This window comes from Anolis carolinensis, chromosome 1 (genome assembly GCF_035594765.1).
Source record: "Anolis carolinensis isolate JA03-04 chromosome 1, rAnoCar3.1.pri, whole genome shotgun sequence".
Classification (NCBI taxonomy): Eukaryota; Metazoa; Chordata; class Lepidosauria; order Squamata; family Dactyloidae; genus Anolis; species Anolis carolinensis.
The window spans coordinates 315358804-315378471 of NC_085841.1; the positions used below are offsets into that span (position 1 = coordinate 315358804).

Below are 19668 nucleotides of genomic sequence, written 5' to 3' on the forward strand. Positions count from 1 at the left end.
CTGACCCCTTCACGTGGCCCAATGTGCCATTTTGCCAGCAGTTGCCGGGGAAATGGCAAGTGTGTGGGGTGTCTCATAATGCCCCATGCACCCTCCCTCTTTCCCCCATCATATGGTGGGGACAGGACAAGGCATGTTAGTGCCCTGTTCCCATCATATGGGTGTGTTGCCACTTTGCCCTTTCCCCCATCATATTGAGGAAAAGGCAAAAAAATTCAGGCAGCTCCATCGGAGCTACCCAAAACTCATTTGTCTCTCAGTCATGGAGGAGGAATTGAAACAGGGCCAAGCCAGTGTTGTTTGATGGCATTTGGCAGGCCCAGTCTTAAAAAGAAAAAAGGGGCAATAAAAACCCCAGTGTGACGAGGTCCTTATTCTATGATTGAGAGTCCTCTAAGAACTCTACTCATCAACAGCTCTGCTCGGTTATTCCAAATCAAGGTGTGAGTGTCCTTGATTGTTTCAATCCACCTGTAATGCAGTCTTCCTCTCAATGCTTTCAACTTTAGGGAGCACTGTCTTCTTTTCCAGTGAGTTGCATCATCACATGATAGGTTCAAATTATGAACGCTTAATCAATTTCACTTCTATTGAGAATTCAGGCCTGATTTGTTACAGGGCTCATTTGTAGTGGTCCATTGCATGCATAGAACTGCCTTGCAACACTACCATATATTTCACATTAATTGATTTACTTCACATTCACTTTTTTCACTGTCCAGGATTACACTATGGACATACCATAAAGTGTCACTACTCATTGGAAAAGATAATAATTATAATGCTGAGAGAAAGACCACAATACAAAGGGATTGTTTCAGTCAAAGAGGCCACAGAGCATACAAGACCTGAGCAGGCTTCTGATAACCAGCTCTTTGAGATCTCTTGTTCAGAGTGTCACCATGAGTTGAATGTCAAATAACAATGAACTGGATGTCAAATAACAATGAACAGAATGATTAATATTGCTATTTTTTTTTATAAATGTATGTATTTTGTAAATTTCCTTTCTTCAAAATGCATTAAAACTTGAGAAACACAGTTTGCCAGACAGACTGAGCTTCATTTCTTTGGAGGTGTGAAACAGATTTCCTAAGAACTTAAAAAAAATTCTTTTCCAGGATACACTCTAAAATAGTGTATCCAGCTTTTATCAGCTCTAAATTAAAGCAAACAAAGCTGAAGAGCCAGTGAATTGTAAAATATTCAGCCACAACCCACAGGAAATAAGTCTGACACTGAATATTGAAATAGTCCTGTTTAATGCTCATATTAAATTAGGGAACAAATTATGGGGAAGAGACCGCCAGTGCTTGTCTTTTAGTGTATCTGTGTCTAATCACTTTGACCCTTGACAAGCTGTTGGCAGCCCTTTGAAAGAATAAATAAGGCAAAGGAGATGGTAAATAGCCCATTGGCCATTAATTTGTCAAGGAAATATATTAATGTAATTGGGGTCAAATTTGTTGCTCAGCAAGCATTCATGAGATTCACTGAACAGAATCAGGAGCGCTGAGAACAACATCTATTAGAAAGTTTAGTTTGGCAGAGACAGACTTGAGAAGCCCCTCATGGGAATGCCCAGCCTGCTCCATTAGCTTATAGTGACAGCTAGGATGGGGAGGGGAGAGGCACAGAGGGATTATGTTACCACAAGCCAGGAGGAAATCAGTTCGGGGCAACAGTTAGTCCCTGTAGTAGAGCTGTTGGGCAGGAAACAGGAAAGACTGGGATTCTGTTGATTCTCTCTTTTAAAGTCCCTATTTTATGAGCTCATAGACTGATACTCTCATAGCTCTCCTAACAGCAGCCAAGTAAAGAAACACTTATTTCTGAAAATGGAGCTCTATTTCATTAGGACTGATCTTGCCATGGGACAGAGTGAGGGGACCATCACATGCACCAGAGTCTGGGCATCATGAAAGGGCAGCAATTGTTTAGTTAGTATGCTATCACTATATACATATACATATATAGATATCTACACACATACATCTCCAAGGACAGGGAGAAGTAAATGGCATTTTTCTGTTTGATCTATCAAGATCCTGAATAATTTAGGACACTGTGGACTGTTATGGAGAAGTGAACAATCATCACTGGCTGTTTCACTTTTGTTGCTTGTTATTATTTGCCATTAAGCCAGTTTTGACTTTTGGTGACCCTATGAATAAAAGACCTCCAAGCACCCTATTCCTCAACATCACTGCTCAAGGCTTGCAAATTCAGAGTTGAGTCAATACATCAGTACTCTGCCCTTCCTTTTTTTATTGCCCTTCAATGTTACTAAGCGGTATAATCTTTTCCAATGTGTTATGCTCTCTCATGATATGTCCAAAGTCCAATAACCTTAGTTTAACATTTTTGCCTTTTAATGAGAGCTCCTTAGGTTACAAAATATCTGGTCTTTTGCTAAAATCCATTTTAATTGGTTTAATTGAAGTTATTAAGACAAATGTCCTTGTTAAGGTTTAAGAACTCATATTTTAAGATGTATATTGACAAATTGCTATCTACTAGTTACAGGCTATTTTTCCTATTAGCTCATGCACACGCTATATGGATAGAAGCAAGACCACCCAGGAAAAAGCAGAGAAGACACCAGTTTATATATTACCACCAAAACTGGCATTGCTGTTTCACTTTGTTTGGGAGATGTTGCAGAAACAATTTACTATTTGGTTTTGTATATTGTAGGAATGAGACAGCAACAGATTACTACTGGGAGCTGAGCTGCATTAGCCATTAAGCAAAATAAGAACGTATTTAGGGCACCAAGGGAAGGCAGGGAAGGTATTGCATACATTTTCCATTGTTTTCTTTTACTTTTTAATTTTTTTTGTAGAACCTGATTCAACTGCTCCATTAGCAGTTTTGCACCATATTGTCACTTTTGAACATACTGTGGAAACAGGATACTGTGGATAATAACAAACTCTATTGAAGTGAATGATGTTCACCAGAAATTACTGTAGAGTTGCTCTGGAAAACTTGAAAATGTCTAGAAAGGTATTATCTCTAGGAATTTGCTAGGCCTTCCGGGGGACTTTATGGCAACCTGGAGCAGAAGTATACCATTGCTGGGAGGACTTAGAACATTTTTAGAGAGGACATATTTTTACAGCTATAGGTGAAACTGCAGGCAATAGTCTCGCAGATGAGAGGGTCGTATTGTATTTACTAAAAAATTATGCAGTTCAAGGGTTGCTGATGAAACTGTTGCAATTCTGAATAATTGGTACTGAAATTGTATCTGAAGTTTCAAGTACACTGACTTGAAGTAACATCTAAGGAAACAATTATAGAGTTGGAAGGAATGAGAATAGTCATCTATTTCTAATCTGACACCAACCAATGGAGGAATGCACAACTAAAGTATCTATGTCAGGAATCTTGCTGCATCCTATTTTCTCCAGCATGACAAAAAACACTTGCTTAGCACTCTTTGGGACTGGTCCAGATTTGCAGCTCAGTAGATGAATGATCAGTTGGTCTGTACTGTAAACCTAGTTTCATCTGAGCCAGAAACAACAGATGGAGCTAAGTCTTCCCCAGCCACTCTCCCTGTTTTTCCTGCTCTGCTGGGTTCCCATAGTCTTGGACCATTTCAGTCAAAGTCCAAGTGTTTTGCATCAGCTACATCTTCCTGGTTTAGCAGCCGCACTTAGTAGGAAAGAACAATCCCCTTTCTTCAGCTCATTCTTCTGGGATTTGCTCATCTATGGACTATCAGTAAAAATGCCCCTCTTTTTAAAATGGGAGGGGGCATTTAAAACAACTGTCCAAGGATCTGCAAATATTAGTCCAACAAATATTAGTGACTCATTAGTTTTATTGTACGACTGGAGGCCCTTTTGGTAATCAGACAGTAACAGCCGAAGTCATTCAGACTAATAAACAAGATGATTTCCTTCTTTTATTTCCTTGGCACTGTCCTAGACTCTCCAAAATCTTTTTTCGAACTCTCTTTCAAAAAACATCCTTCAACAACTTTCCTAATGAGAAATGAGGGGATACACAGATCTAAGGCTCATTAAGACTCATTCCTAGTTTTCTTTGAGATGGCTACACATAGAGTTGATAGGCTTTGTGTCCCACCCCTCAATTGTCACTGGCAAATTTGCTGCTGCACTACTGACTATGGCACTGTAGCAACAAAGAAATTTGATGTACTCTCCATAAGTAATAAAATATTTAGGAATACAGTAGAGTCTCACTTATCCAACATAAACGAGCCGGCAGAACGTTGAATAAGCGAATATATTGGATAATAAGGAGAAATTAAGAAAAAGCCTATTAAACATCAAAATAGGTTACGATTTTACAAATTAAGCATCAAAACATCATGTTATACAACAAATTTGACAGAAAAAGTAGTTCATTACACATTAATGCTATGTAGTAATTATTGTATTTACGAATTTAGCACCAAAATATCACAATGCATTGAAAACATTGACTACAAAAATGTGTTGGATAATCCAGAACGTTGGATAAATGAGACTCTACTGTATATGATTGAGCATATAAATCTTACACAACAATATTAAACATATTTACAGCATATTGAACCCCATTGAATACACTGAAGTTTACTCTGAGTAAACTGGTATAGAACCACACTTGCACATCTTTAACCTTAATATATTTGTATGTTTAGATGCAAAGTTGTTATCACCTGAAATTGCACTTTGGTCATTCCAAAGTGATTTCATCACTTTTTTGGCTGTTGTTTGGAGAAAAAAAATAGATGTAGAGCCGGATACTTTCTCATTGCATTTTGGACTTTCATTATCGCAAAAACAGCTCAATTTGTTTTACATTTTGTGGAATAATATTTGGGCTATATAAAACTGGGTCCACCTTGAACTATTTTGTTAGTTTAAAATGTCGGTAAGTATAACATTGCCTTTTCTGAGTTTTTCTGTCCTTTCCTAATCCTCCTGAATTAGTGTGTTGTCCCATCCTTGTGAAGAATTAGATGGTAAAAAAGAAAAAAAGGTTAATAATCAAAATAATAATGGTCTTGTTAAGAAAGACCTCAGAAGCTACTAACTATAGTTAGGAAATCAAACTCACTATTTTGGCAGCTACATTTGAAAAATGACCATAGAATTCCTGATCAGATTGTATTCTCTTCATACTCCTTTGAGAACTCGCCAAAAGAACATTTGGGATTCAACTTTTAGAAAAACGATATGAGTTTCACAGAAAGAATATAAACTATTGAGATAACTGAGTTGTTGTGCATTTTCCGGGCTGTATGGCCATGTTCCAGAAGTATTATCTCCTGACATTTCGCCCACATCTATGGCAGGCATCCTCAGAGGTTGTGAGGTCTGTTGGAAAACTAAGCCTGCCATAGGTGTGGGTGAAACATCAGGAGAGAATGCTTCTGGAACATGGCCATATAGCCTGGAAAATGCACAACAACCCAGTGATTCTGGCCTTTGACAACATATTGAGATAACTGCAATCTTGTTTGAAAAGGAAGAGTGTCATGTCTACTTGAATGTGAAACCAATGGGAGGGCGGGAATTTTTCTTTTTCTTTCCTTCCTATATATTTTTTTTTACCACATTTATATCCTGCCCTTCTCACCCAGCAGGGGACACAGAGTGGCCTTATAAAAAGGCACAAATTTGATGCCATAAATATAAACACATAAAAAGACAATACATTAAAATAATTAATTAAAATAACTCAACATTAAAGTCAAAGAAAACAACTAAATTAAAATCACATAATCCAAATCCATATCCATTCCAATTGTCATTGCACTCTTCCATATTTCTTTAATTGCACTGCAGGTTACTGAAGGTTACCATAATGAATTACTGCAATTCATTCAGAAGAAAAGTGTCAGAAATACTTCCAAAACAATACATAATGTTATGTAGCATTTGGGGGCATGGATACAATGATATTCTGTCATGTTAAATATATTAAATTATAAAATACCTTTTTTTTTAAAAGTGCATGCACTGCTCTCTGCTGGAAAACAATTAAACATTATTACTGACAGTATAATGCCTATACTGCCTGTCTTAACACACACCTGCTAGATATATTTCTAGTCATGGCTTTGTTTCAAATCCTCTACATTGACTTAGTCAATTGTTCCATATACAAATGTGTGAGCTGTGAAAAATGAATTTCAGACCATGTGTTGGATCTCTTGTCCTGTTAGAATACAAAACATATTACATTTCTACTGGAATCAGTGAAGCAAGAATCATTACATTTTAATATTCTGCTTAAAAAGATGGATTGCAGTGTTTCTGGCAGCTTTGACCCACTGTCACAGCTACACAGCTAACTGGATGCCATTAACCTAAAACTGAGTAACAGCCTGATATAGCAGCAGGAGGAGGACTAGACACCAGATTGGGTGAAAATGATAAAACCAAACTAACATGTACACTTTGAAACCAAATCTATGTTGTATGTTTGAGCTAGAGGGCACTAAAATGGGGCCAATGTACCTTGAGCAAGACCTCTCTGAGGAGCCAGCCATGTAACATCAAAGTAATCATGCCTCCCTACCAATGACATTACCTCTCTGTGGTGGCAGCACTGTGTGCTCATGTGGGGCAAGAGGAAATGTTAGTGGTACCAGTGCTCCTAGTAGAATCTTCCGAGACAGACTTTTGTTGAGACACTAGATTAAATGTGCCAAACAGCTATCAGGCAGCAGCAGCAGTTGTGTGTGTGTGTGTGTGAGTGAGTGACACTGGTGGAAGACCTCCAAGAGACAGTGGCACCATAGCTAATATTTGTTAGGACTACACATAAGGAGGCATAGCAAACCCAAATTGAATGTCTTTTACCATGAAAACCCTATGTTGAGACAATGCAAAATGAAACAAAAGATAGTTCCACAAGATGAAACTTCTAGATCAGACGACACTTAACAAACTACTAGGGGATAGCTATGGGTTGCGCTGTGTCTTATGATGCTACTTAAATTTTAAAAAAATGCTCAGGTGTTGACATGCTCAGAAGGGAAAGTCCAAAGCTGAATAATACACATTATAGGAAATGGAATATGAGAAGCATGAATCAGCAGAAGCTAGACATAGTAAAACAAGAAATGAAATGAATAAACTTTGTAATACTTTGGGGGGGGCAAGCTAAAGAGGGCAGGGAAGGGACATTTACAGTCAAATAATTACATGGTGTTTTAGTCAGAAAATGATCTCAGAACAAATGGAATGGTGAAAGCAGTCAAGGGATCTAATGCAAAGGGGTTTTTTTAATCGTGTCAGCAGCAACTTGAGAACATACTGCAAGTCACTTCTGGTGTGAGAGAATTGGCCATCTACAGAGACATTGCCCAGGGGACACCTGGATGTGTTACCATCCTGCTGGTAGGCTTTTCCCATGTCCCCACAAGCTAGAGCTAACAGACAGGAGCTCACTCTGTCTCGCGGATTTGAACTGGCAACCTTCAGGTTGGCAACCAAACCTCCAGGTCAGCAGTCCAGCCGGCACAAGGGTTTAACCCATTATGCCACTGTGGCTCTTAATGCAAAGGGTGATCGCATCATATCAACTTGATGGCAGTTAACTACTACAATATCTTAGGCTTCCAGCACAGGCAGTAACCCATATAACAGGAGTGTTGGAGGATGATGGGATGTTATGCTTTATGCTAGAGAATTGCCTCTTTCTGAGTCTGTACTCTTCATAAGTGGGGCAGAATCTGGAATGAGAAATATTTCCCAATTCATATAAAAGCCAACAATTGATCTCCAGGCCTTTTTAGAATAAGTTTGCTTGGAGCTATCCAAGGTCCTGCAACCCCATCTCTATCTGCCTGCCTAAACTACCCCAAACAACTATTGTGCCATATGAGATGTGCATCCAGCCAGGACAGAAAACTTGGGTTGGAAGCTTCATCCAATTCAACACACATTTAAGAGATATTTCATCCAATTTAACAAACATTTAAGAGATATTCAGAACACAATATTCACATATTTTGATGTCTCTGTAAATCCAATTCACAAGTGTAGGTGAACTGCTAACAATACCAAATTGGCAGAAGAGGTCAGGGAACATTTCCAAAAATGTACAAAAATGAAAGGCGAATTTTATAAATCAATAATCAGTTGTAAAGCCTGTGTGAATTCACTTGAGCCTTGGAGGTAATTCCTCTAGAACAATGTTTCTCAACCTGGGGTCCCAGATGTTTTGGCCTTCAACTCCCAGAAATCCCTGCCATTTTACCAGCTGTTAGGCTAAAAACATATGGGGACGCCAGGTTGAGAACCACTGATCTAGAGTAAGGTTGATGTGCTCAATTAATGTAGGTTGGAACGTACCTTGAGCTTTAGGCAAAATATTTCGAAGATCCAGGCTGCACAAAGATCCTCTTTTCTATAGTTAAAATGTTAAATATAGATAATTGTTGCAATATTGCCAGTGTAATCTTATACAGACTTACATGTACATCCTGTTTGATTAAGCCCGGCTTACTCTCTTGCAAATATGTTTCAGATTGCATCCTCTGAGTTAAAAGAAACAAAGAACTACAGTTTTCTGTCTTCAGTTCACAATGTCTGACCTCATTCCATATAAACCTTGGACATATTTAGTTGATTAAGTAAACATAACTAGATTTACTGGTCTATAAATGTTCATTATCCACAAATGTTACTTAGGCACAATTGTGACTCTGTTGTCACAGTCATAGTTCCCCAACCCACTTTATCGGGCATCAACTGCATGGAGAGGAGATCCTTTCTGCCAACAATTGGAGCATAGGTGAATGACTTTTCTATCAGGTTGGGGAGAATTGGATTAGAAGAGATTGTTTGCTTAAGTATACTGGTGAAGGTAAAGGTTTCCCCTTGACATTAGGTTTAGCCGAGTCCGACTCTGGGGATTGGTGGTCGTCTCCATTTCTAAGCTGAAGAGCTTAGTAAATACCTCCAGAGTCATGTGGCCGGCATGACTGCATGGAGTGCCATTACCTTCCCACCGAAGCGGTACCTATTGATCTACTCACATTTGCATGTTTTTGAACTGCTAGATTGGCAGAAGCTGGTGCTAACAGCAGGAGCTCACCCCACTCCCTGGATTTGAACCATTGATCTTTCGGTCAGCAAGTTCAGCAGCTCAGTGGTTTATTCTGCTGCACCACTGGGGGCTCCATACTGAACTAAATAGCTGAGGTAGAATACAACCCTATTGATTATTTTAATTACTTGGAGAATTTTATCTTTTTTGATGTAACATCTCATAGTTTTAAATGCAGGTATCTTGTTTTAATTCATTTGTGAGCTGCCTTCAGTCTCATTTGTGGAAAAGGTAATTTAAAATAAACAAATAAATAGATAGATGGTAGATAGATAGATAGTCAGAGAAGTAGAGCGAGAGATAGAATGAGTATTAAAAATCACATTCTAGCTTCCTTACTCTCTTTGTAGGAAGGAAGCCCCCCCCCCCCCAAAAAAAAATCAAAAAAATCTCACAGACACTTCTATTCATCTCCCTTATGCTTTTCCTAGACTGGGGAATGTGGAGGACTATTTCAGTCTCTGTTGGCAAAGTTAAGCTGGGGCCCTCATGGAGCTTTCCAAAGAATCATAATTGAAGTCATAATAACTGACAAGCCTGCCATTGCTGAACAGAGAAACACAGAGATAGACTCCTGCTAATTAGCATCTTGGGTCTTTTCAGTACTTCAGTACTTATGAAGCACTTTACAAAGTCAAAGAAATGCAATCCTTACCTCAAAATAGAGCCTCTCAGAGTGAACTCACTTGAAGACTGCATTTCTCAGAGAAAGTAATCTCTGTGCAAGTGAAGAATGTTTTTCTAGGTCAATCAATCCATTTGAATTTGGCATGGACAGAATAAGTCTGTGGACAAAGAGGAATGAAATGGGGCTAAATACTAATCAAAGTCTGAGATTCCTGAGAGCAGCTGCCTTGCTCCTGACATTCCTTTGCCACAGTGTGGATTTCAATAAGGCTTTTAAAACAGCCAGTTAATTATCATTGTAAATGTGTAGTTAAGGGGAAGGCTTTTGAAAATATGTGGCTATTGTTGTCCTCAAGGGTCAAGCCAGGGCAGGTTTGGGGTTGATCTCTGTCTCTTTGGGTTAAATGTTTGCCCTGGTCAGCACAGTAGGGAGGCAAAGATATTGACAGAGGCAATAGACTTCTGCCTAGTATGAGTGCCAGTCCATTTTCTTCTTTCTTGAACCACCACAAGGAAGAGCATAGTTAGGTCTTAGGAATGGTCATGAAAGAATGTGTCAATGAAATCCACGTAGTGCACATAGGACTTGTCTCCCTCATGTTAATTAGGCCCAGAGTGCAAATTCACTTACAAATGGCTTTATATGGTTTTTGAAAAATCACACATCTCAGGTAGCAGACACTGCATGTCTTTTATATTTGTCAACAGTGTAATTTTTAAAAGTTATAATCTCCAGTATTTGAGTATAATGAAATATTATTAAGCATTTACTCAGGAGGAAGGTTCACAGAATCCAAAAGAACTTATTTACTCCTCCATAAGAGTGGTTTGTTCTTGGATAGGAGACCATCAATTAATACCAGATTAGGTAGGCTATAATTTAGAGAGAAATGAGCAATTAAACCACCTCTGACTATTCCTTGCCTTAGAAATCTCCATGAAATGCATGGGATTGCCATAAGTCAACAGGCTACTTAAAGGCACAGAGCGCTCCAAATGACCCATTCCACAGTGTTTTCAATGACTTGTATGCCCAAGGAAAGTTATGATCTGAACCTGAATTCCTTTGTGTCATGATAACTTCTTATGATATATAGTAGACAATGTGATGCCCAGCCAATAGTATGTTTTTGCATGTGTGAATAGTCATGCTATTCTTGTCCAGGTGTTTTTAAACATCAGGTGCAAGAACATTCAACTTTTGGAAAAGCAAGCATAATTGACAATGGGAATTCCAAATATATTTCATTTTTCTATGTGAATAAAAAAGCAATGACAGAGTAAACAAAAGGGGAATAATAGAAGGCTGGAGGCACAAAGAGATGCTAATGTTCATATGTCTAGAAAACTATTTTCTAATTTGTAAGATTTTCTTTACAACTCTCTTAGGTACAGGAATTCCCTTGCAAAAAATGATTGTTTGCATTACAATTCCACAATTCTCCAAACCTCTGTTGTTTGTGAAATTCTGGGAGCTTCTAATACAAAAATAACATTTCCTGCTCTAGAGCAATTCTGGGGAGAGAAGCATATTCAGCATTGGCCCGGCCGTTCTGGGCTGAGTTCTGCTGTTGGACAATTGACAAGCTCTGATGAGACCTGCCATGAGTGGAGCTCTGCACAAATGTTGCTGTACAATGCTACCAAAACAGTCACCAAACTTTTATTTCAAATGCTCAGTCAGCCATCACAACAACAGTGTGTGTTGCAACTAAGACTTTTCTTTCTGATATCTTAGGACATCATCACAATTTAATCTTATTTTTAAAATTAATGCTGTTGTTGGCTCACCAGCTTTTAAAGCCAAAACCTGCCTCATTTTTATTGAAACACTATCCAGCTGGAGAGCAGCTGTGTTGTTTGTTTCTTCTTTGTCACTGTAAGAGTTTCCCCAATATTTTCAGCACTATACACAAGAAGCAGAAACTGAGAAGGAAATAATAGATTCTTCCAAAGAACCTGGAGACACAACTAAATATGTTCAGAAGATTGTTTTATTAGCTAAAAACCTAGATGCATGTTGATCTGTGTGCACTTTTAAGACTTTCTTTAGGGTTATATAGAATCATAAAAGGACAACCTGTAAATACATGATATATCACATACTGTAATTATATTGCCCATGGCCTGCAATATACCTATTTAGAATTTAAGTTCAGAAGAATCTGGACTCGAAACTGTCAAACAATATACTAGACAAGTGAAAACATGTGAGCAAAGCTTGAAAATATATTTATATCTTGTGATGTAAGGATGTTTGGTTCCTAGAAGCTGAAATAATAATCTAAAACTCCTCCCATTCTTGCAAAATCTTCCAGAGTTTTCAGATGATCTCTTTCCCTTTAAGCAAGATACAGAAATATGTCCTTCAATTTTTATTTTATTTTTATTTGTTTTACTGTCTGCTTACAGGATGGTAGATTGTCAGGACTGGCTTCACCATCAGACAGTGTGCGGCAACTCATCTGGGCAACAGATACTAAAGGACAGCAATCCCTCCAGCTAGTAGACTGCATGGAGGCTGTGGTAGTGCGGAGTCATTCTATGGGTGGCTCGTTCCCAATTATATGAAATACGTAGCTCAGTTCTCATTGATATTATTAACCTAAAATATGCTTTTTACATTGTTCTCCTTCCTTCTCTATATCCCAATTCAGGGACAAAAAAAACCCTAGTTGGCATATAGCCCGTGGAAAATTCAACTGCCAAGCTTGATAAATATTCCAACGAACATCTTAGGGTTGTTTTTAAGGGCATACCTAGTATATTCTATTTGTGGGTTCTGTGAAAGATCTCATGACACTTTTTGAAAATGTGAAAAAACCCAATAGAGCATATAGTCTGTCATAGGCCTATAATCACAATGACGTCTTAGCATTGGCTATGCTGACCAGGACTGATAGAAGTAGCAATTTAGCAACATCTACAATCTCATCACATTGGGGACTAAAATGGCCACTTTTGCCTCTTTTGGACGGGGCCTGCTAAATGCCATGAGATTAAGCTGGCTTGGCCCCACCCCCATTCCTCCCAAAGTGGAGGGGAAGCATTGCAAGACACTTCCTCCGCCACCATGGGGAGGAAAGGGCATTTTGGATAGCTCCAAAGGAGCTACTCACATTTTGATGCCCTTTCCTCCATCTGATGGAAGAAAGGGCAACATGGCAATATATGTTGCCACCCTTTCACCCATCTGATGGGGACAGGGCACAAACACGCCTTTTCCTGTCTCTGCCATGTGATGGGGTAAGGAGGAAGAGTGCGGGGGGGGGGCATGAGACGTGTGTGGGCACATGCCCCTTTTGCTGGTGACTGCTGGCAAAATGGCACAGCCCCAGGGACTGTGTGAAGAGGTCCTAAAGGCCCCATTTTTCTAGCCCAGCCCTGTATTGTTCTGTTTGATTTTATTTATTTATTTCCAGCATTTATACCCTGCCCTTCTCACCCGAAGGGACTCGCTAGGAGAAACAGCAAGAGGTGTATAATCTCATTAAGGAAAGTAACATGGGCCAAGATGCTATAAGGGGCATCATAATGTAGTAGTTTTTCACATGGAACCACACTACACATCTCCTTTCAACTCTCACAAGATTCATTATTCAATCATTGCAGCCTCCTGTGCCATTCTGTGGCTAGTAGTAAGCAGGGAGGGATATCAGGGAAGCCCCTGGCTATGTCCCCTTATCCGGATACAGAATGATTATATCATCTGCTGAAATCCACCAGGAACCCTCAGAGATCTCAGTAGATATAATGTAATTATCTGGTCATAGATACATTGCCATGTTTCTTTGATACCCCTTTCTACTGAATGGTTGAGATGGGGGCTGCAATGATTGAATGGTGGGTTGGAAGAGCTTTGGTCACTCACCATGAAAGATGGTAAAGAATACTGACCTCTACAAAAAAAACCCAAAAAGACATATGTATGTGTAAGATAAATGTATGCTTGTATATGTCACTAACAATATTCTAGGCATGGAGTGAGAGGTTCCCCAGCATCACCATAACCCTAATCTAACTGAGTGTATGAGGAAAATTTCACCAAAAGATCAAATGCATTATGTTGCTTTTAAAGCATTCTGAAGAAGCAACTTAAGTTCTATGGCCAGAAAAGAAGAGGGGAACCCTTTTCTCCCTCTCTCCCTCTCATTAATTAGGATGCTTTCCATTTTGCTTCCTCACAATGACGGGATAGATGGCAACATTTGTTAAAAATGTGGCATCAGCAAACATAATTTAGAACACACAGATTGGTTTTTTCTTGGATCCATTTCATCCTTGCCATTGAATCCTAGCCCAATGAGGAGAGTTTTATAGCTCTATTGGCAAGTGAGGCTCTTGGACTTGGATGGCTCCCCAAGATAGTGAATTCCACAATTGTGGGAAACTACTTTGAAGGCTTCTCTATGAGTTCTTGATATATACACTGAATGCAAGCAAGAAGGCACTCCCTGTGGCTTGTCTGCTGTGAGGTATTTAGGGCCAAGAGATATAAAAGAATAATCTTTGGGCCAACAGATGTACGGGAAGCATCTAATTCTTCATCATTAGCTGGATTAGGTTCATTGGGTTCAAAATCATTTAAATCTTCAGAACCGGGAAATATGTTAGAAACATTCCATTCTATCATCAGGTTGACAATATTTATCATGGAAACTATTGTTTTCACTTTTGGATAACTACCAGATTACTATCCAAAGTTCATATGAGCCACTTTGAAAAATCTCACCTCATCAAACAGTCAAAAGATCAGCATATTTTTCTCTTCTTGGTATTTACAAGGTGCACCTATGACCGAACAAATGCTATTGTGCTTTACCTACATATGTTGTCTGCTCTTTACTAAAAGCAAGACATATAAAATGGCCAGCAATGGAAAATGTGTTGAAATTGGCACGCACAAGATCTTTTAATAACTGGGGGAAAAAAGAACTGTTTTTGATTAAAATGAGAACTCTGTTGTTGAGACTGCCATAATTAGAAAGCTTTCTGTTCCCACATTCTTCACCTTGCTACTGTAGGCCATTTGCCTTGAGCTGTCATTTCAGAATTTTTCTAAATTCACATGTGAAACAGATTTGAAGGTTCCACCTCAAGCAAAGAAATTTCAAGAAAAAATAAATAAATAAGGATATGGGTAGTGGTCACTCCCTGCTCCCACCATTTCCTAGTTCTAATATTTATTCTTACATTTTTCTGATACCAGTATATTAAGTTCTTACATCACTTGGAGGAAGCTTTGTTCCTATTTCTCTTTCACACCTGTTTTCCAAGAGTTGGCCATCAGCAAAAGGGTCTTTACTTGGTGCCAAAAAGATGGGCTCATCGGGTAAGTTTAATTGGCGGGGGTTAAACTTATTTCATTTGGTGGGGATGTTTATTGGGATCAAGCCTTCTGAATGTGATATTAAAGTTTTGGTATGCATCTGCAGAAAAAGAGAATGTATTTCACATAACTTGTTCCTGCATTGTTAATGACTTTGAAATTGTCCCAGAAGATGTAGCCAGGCCATTGAAACTGATAAAACACAGACATAATTTGATAAACAAAAATCCCTGTTCCAGTTAAGGGCTTTGGTGAGTTATTTGGGATCATCTGCAACTTCTCAACTCTCTTTAATCTTCATAGTTTTCTATAAACAAAACTTGCATTCTGTGAATTGTGCAGTATTTTCTCACCCTAATAGGAATTCCAATATATTAGAAGATCTAAAAATATAAAGGGGGCATTTGCATGTTTAGATTCAAGCATGGTCAACCCAACAAATACAATGTGGAAGAAATATAAAATTGATTGAAAAAACTGAATACTAGCTTGGGTACCTGGCAATGCCCAGGTTATTTGAAAAGGGCATTATTCATTTTTGGATATTAGCTAATATTAATTTGGTTATATGTTACACTATGTCTTAGAAAAAACTTAGTCTTTGCTTTTGTTTTTTATGAATGCGCCCATTAGAAAATGCATAAGGATGTGGGTGAACTACAATTCCCAAAAATCTTGGGTCAATCTTCCCCAAACTCTGCCAGTATTCACAGTTGGCCATGTTGGGTCTGTGTGCCAAATGTGATCCAGATCTGTCATCTACTGGGTTCAGTGTTCTCTGAATCCAGGTGAACTATAAGTACCTGATGCCGATGTCAATCACCCCCAAACCCCACCAGTATGCAAAGTTGGCTGTGTTGGGTCTGTGTGCCAAGTTTGGTCCAGATTTGTCATCGGCTGGGTTCAGTGCTCTCTGGATAAATGTGAACTACAACTCCCAGATTCCCAGGGCAATCTTCCCAAAACAACTGTCAGTATTCACAGTTGGCCATGTTGGGTCTGTGTGCCAAGTTTGGTCCTGATCCGTCACTTGCTGGGTTCAGTGTTCTCTGAATACAGGTGAACTATAACTCTCTGATGCCAAGGTCAATCACCCTTTCATGACCCTGATATATTCTAGTTACTTCCTCCATAAAGGAAAAAGTTTCTACAGAGAGGACTAACTAAATGAAAGCACAACACTTCTCCATCAAGGTTTTTTAAAAAAGTCGGGGGTAATTGTTGTCCCAATAATTACTTGGATGGAGACAGAAAAGATTCCTAATGGCAAAAACCAATAGCTTATTTCTGTTGGGACTTTCCCCTCACCATTTTTTTGTCTATAGAAAATCAATTGACACGCTGCCCAGTTGTAGCATTCTGATTCCACATTAGCAAACCTGCAAATCTGGAGAGCTCACTGTATAGAAGTAAGTTTATGACAACGTACTTCAATGCCTAGATTATCTTTGCTGGATCTTGAGGTGATCAGATTGGGGGGATATGGATTTTGTGCCTCTTAATATTACATACTAGGCCTGACCTTTCTTGGTGTGATGTTTTGAAATAAAGCAAATGTGATATAGTGCTATAACATAAGGAGTTGAGGAAGAGAAAATCTTGCAAGAGGCAAGTTATTTCTCAAAGGCAAATAGAAACTATACTCTAATTCATTTGGAGGTTTTGGGTGAAAGTTCACATTGCTTATTCTGAAAGTGCTTCAGCCAGAAGTTTGCTGTATGGAGCAATTTATCATTTGATTTTGTGGAATAAGGGTGGTGTAAATAGCTACCAGGCAAAGATGAAAGGCTAAAAAAGGAACAGTTCTCCTTTATTTAATGGGTTGGCCCAATTAGATTAGCTCCAAGGATTAAGTTTGAAGAGAACCCAGATAGTCACTAAGCTACATCAAAGACTGAGTCATTTTCATTCACATAATCATCTGTTTGTTTATCTTTCTTCACACAATCATTTTTTGTTTATCTGAAATGCTTCCCCATACTTTAAGATTTGCAACAGAGAAACATAAAACTGCTGAAATACAAAAGAATATGTATTTTGGTTTTTTTCTGATTTGATGGTTTTACAACAAAAACCTTCTGCAACACTTCAAAAAGAAATGTGTTAAAACTGAGGGTTCATCTATACTGTAGAACTAATGCAGTTTAACTGCCATGGCTCAATGTTATGGAATCATGGAAGATGTAATTTGTTTTGGTATCAGCACTCCGGCAGGGAAGGCTAAAGAATTCACAGAATGACAATTTCTATGATTCTGTAAGCATTGAGCCATGACAGTTAAAGTGGGGTCCAACTACGCTCATTCTACAGTGTAGATCAGGCAAGGGCAAACTTTGGCCCTCCACGTGTTTTGGACTTCAACTTCCACAATTCCTGGTAGGCTGTTAGGAATTGTGAAAGTTGAAGTCCAAAACACCTGTAGGGTCAAAGTTTGTCCATGTCTGGTGTAGATGCATCATGAGAGTCCCAAACCGCAGTAGTTATTTCTTTCCAAATCAATACCTCACAACATACATCTGATGGGAACCCAGAAGAGGACTTTCTTGGGTAGCTGCTCTCAGTTTCTGAAATTCCCACCTTTGAAAGGTTAGACCAGTGGTTCTCAACCTGGGGTCCCCAGGTGTTTTGACCGACAACTCCCAGAAATTCCAGCCAGTTTACCAGCCGTTAAGATTTCTGGGAGTTGAAGGCCAAAACATCTGGGGACCCACAAGTTGAGAACCACTGTGCTAGCATTAGGCAAAACCTTTGTGAACTGCTTGCTAATGGAGAAAGGGTTTTCAATAAGATGCTGCATTTGTACTTGTTTTGTTAATGGGTGCATCTTTAAAAAGCACCAGAACCTGACTTTTCTTGGAAGCTAAGCAGGGTCTGCCCTGCGTATTGCTTAGATGGACAACTAATAACAAATACCAGCTATATTCCAAAGGAAGGAACTGGCAAAACCAACTGAGTATTGCTTGTCTGAGACAACCCTATAAATGTCATGGGGTCACCATAAGTCAGCAAATTACGTGAAGGCACACAAACACACACTTTCAAATTGCTTTTCATTCAGTTAATAATACTTTCTTCCTAGGTATTACTATGCTCCACATCTTCAACCGATACTGTTCCCTAGATGAGGGAATGGACATATATAGAGCAAGCAAGCACATTCAAGCAGGACTACATTGGGTTAGACAAATGAAGGGAAGTAAAAATAAAACACTTCCCCCAATAGCATTTCCCTGTCAAATGAATGGTCCCTGTGTATGAGCTGAAGCAGATGAACAAAACCCCCAGCAACTGTAAGAGATACTAGACCTTCTACTCTGTGAGTAGCATAGCTTTTATTCTAACAGTTCTAATAATGAAAAGATGAATTATTTTTAAAGAACATTTCTTACAGAACCCCAAAAATTATTGTTCTTATAAAATTCAATTTACCCCCTTTAAAAAACCCTGACATCTGTCTGTTTAGTGCATTTCATTTCTTCCAAGTCATCAATTTTTGATCCTCTGACGTGTCACTGTTTGCAAAGCTGACTGAATAAAATGTTATCTGCAAACTTGGAAACCCCTGCTTTTCATCCCCTGGCATAAATTATTTTTCTGTAAATATTTCAGTGCTGGAACCTAACACTGACTCCTGTCATACCTCATGGCTCTGTATGGCACTTTGCATACTTTCCATTTATAACAGTTATACATTTCCGTCCATTAGCCAAATTAGTATTCAAGCAGGCATTTTTCATTTGGTACCATCCTTCAGTGTCAAGTGATGGAGGCCAGAAGTCCTGCATAGAATAAGCAGAATCTATGTTTCCAGTTATCCTTGTGGAGAAATTTATACTGAAAAAGGTGTTATTGCTGAAGGCTTAGAGCAGGGGTCCCCAAACTTTTTATGCAGAGGGCCAGTCCACAATCCTTCAAACTGTTGAGGGGCCAAATTATCATTTGAAAAAAAATACAAACAAATTCCGATGTACACTACACATGTCTTATTTGTAGTGCAAAAACAACAACAACAACAACAACAACAAGAACAATGAAATAACAATAAAAGAGCAATACAATATTTAAAAATAAAAACAATTTTAACCAACATACATTTATCAGGAGTTCAATGGGAAGTGTGGGCCTGCTTATGGCCAATGAGATAGTCAAGTTAATTAGGATTGTTGTTGTTGTTGTGTGCCTTCAAGTCATTTCAGACTTTGGGCGAGCCTAAGTCTAAAATTTATTTATTTATTTACTATATTTATTTACTACATTTGTATCACACCCTTCTCACCCCAAAGGGGACTCAGAGTGGCTTACAAATTATATGTACATACAATATGTTATATTGTTAGCATAGCACACTATTAGCATTATATATTACTATATTGAACTATACCACTATACTGTAATATTATTAGTAATATATAATTAATACTATTGTATGGTATTATTATTATTAGTGTTATATTGTATTACATTATATTATTATTATCAATATTATATGTATATACAATATATTATATTATAAAACTGAGGGCGGGGGCCAGGAAAATGACCTCGGAGGGCCGCATCTGGCCCCCAGGCCTTAGTTTGGGGACCCCTGGCTTAGAGGAAGCCTTTCCTTTACATTTATTATTTCCATA

At 38.6% G+C, this 19668-nt stretch overlaps 1 long non-coding RNA gene across 1 annotated transcript in view; it reads right to left on the reverse strand.

Moving 5' to 3' along the window:
• The window catches only part of LOC134295319 (uncharacterized), a 174120-nt gene extending 163480 nt beyond the window's left edge, over window positions 1-10640 (reverse strand). The window contains exon 1 of the long non-coding RNA XR_010001861.1: window positions 9740-10640. This is a non-coding gene — a long non-coding RNA (uncharacterized LOC134295319). The remainder of the gene's footprint in view (window positions 1-9739) is intronic.
• Between the last annotated feature and the right edge of the window lie 9028 nt (window positions 10641-19668).